The sequence below is a fragment of the Microtus ochrogaster genome, unplaced genomic scaffold, assembly GCF_000317375.1.
Source record: "Microtus ochrogaster isolate Prairie Vole_2 unplaced genomic scaffold, MicOch1.0 UNK27, whole genome shotgun sequence".
NCBI classification, from domain to species: Eukaryota; Metazoa; Chordata; class Mammalia; order Rodentia; family Cricetidae; genus Microtus; species Microtus ochrogaster.
The window spans coordinates 3337457-3339143 of NW_004949125.1; the positions used below are offsets into that span (position 1 = coordinate 3337457).

Consider the following 1687-nt stretch of genomic DNA (forward strand, 5'->3'; position numbering starts at 1 on the left):
GAGATGCTCTTGAAGAGCTCCTGGATGGCCATGCTGTTTCCGATGAAGGTGACTGCCATCTTGAGGCCTCTGGGTGGGATGTCACAGATCGCCGTCTTGACATTGTTGGGGATCCATTCCACAAAGTAGCTGCTATTCTTATTCTGTGCGTTGAGCATTTGCTCATCTACCTCCTTCATGGACATCCGCCCGCGGAAGACAGCTGCGACAGTAAAGTATCGGCCGTGGCGGGGGTCGCAGGCAGCCATCATATTCTTGGCATCGAAGACCTGCTGGGTAAGTTCAGGCACAGTGAGGGCCCGGTACTGCTGGCTTCCACGGCTGGTGAGCGGGGCAAAGCCGGGCATGAAGAAGTGGAGACGCGGGAAGGGCACCATGTTGACAGCCAACTTTCGGAGGTCAGCATTGAGCTGGCCCGGGAAGCGGAGGCAGGTGGTGACACCGCTCATGGTGGCAGAGACGAGGTGGTTCAGGTCTCCGTAGGTTGGCGTGGTGAGCTTGAGGGTACGGAAGCAGATGTCATAGAGGGCCTCATTGTCAATGCAGTAGGTCTCATCGGTGTTTTCGACCAGCTGATGGACAGAGAGGGTGGCATTGTAGGGCTTGACCACGGTGTCGGACACTTTGGGTGAAGGCACCACGCTGAAGGTGTTCATGATCCGGTCAGGGTACTCTTCTCGGATCTTGCTGATGAGCAAGCAGGGTGCCCATGCCAGAGCCCGTGCCTCCACCCAGACAGTGGGTCAGCTGAAAGCCCTGCAGGCAGTCACAGCTCTCTGCCTCCTTCTGCACCACATCCAGAACGGAGTCAACCAGCTCAGCTCCCTCTGCGTAGTGACCCTTAGCCCAGTTGTTGCTTGCCCCAGACTGACCAAAAACAAAGTTGTCTGGTCTGAAGATCTGGCCAAAAGGACCTGATCGAACGGAGTCCATGGTCCCGGGTTCTAGATCCACCAAGATAGCTCGAGGGACATACTTGCCACCTGTGGCTTCATTGTAGTAGATGGAGATTCGGTCCAGCTGCAGGTCGCTGTCTCCGTGGTAGGTACCAGTGGGGTCGATGCCGTGTTCATCGCTTATCACCTCCCAGAACTTAGCACCGATCTGGTTGCCACACTGTCCGGCCTGGATGTGCACGATTTCCCTCATGGCTTTAAGATAGGTACCGAGCAAGAAAAGATAATTATTTTTCTTTCTGGGCTGGTCTCAGGCTGAAAGGACGGAACGTGGCCCCGGAGGCTGCAGCAGCGAGATGCGACCACGACCACAGGAAGGTTCTAAGAGGCAGGAGAGGCAGCGATCGCAGGAGGGAAGGCGCGCAGGGTGGGGCGCCTCTGCCTCTTTTCTTATAGAACCCAAACCACCAGCCCAGGGACGTCACCACCCACAGTGAACAGGTCTTCCCATATCAATCACCAATCAAGAAGATGCACCACAGGCTGGCCTACAGGCCAATATGGTGTAGACATTTTCTCTATTGAGCTTTCCCTTTCTGAAACGAGTAGCTGATGTCAAGCTGACCTAAAACTACCGGCACAGAGACCCTTATACTGGGGGTGTAGTAATAGGTGTGGAGGAGCTGTGTCCCCATTACCCCTGTCGCACCCCGGCCGCCTGTCCGGCTAGCTTATGCCCGAAATAACAACACACAAACTGTATTTATTTAATCACTGCTTGACTCTTTAGC

The 1687-nt window shown here is 55.1% G+C and overlaps 1 pseudogene; it reads right to left on the reverse strand.

The window, feature by feature from the left end:
* Positions 1-2: 2 nt before the first annotated feature.
* On the reverse strand, positions 3-1296 carry LOC101996472 (annotated as a pseudogene).
* Between the last annotated feature and the right edge of the window lie 391 nt (positions 1297-1687).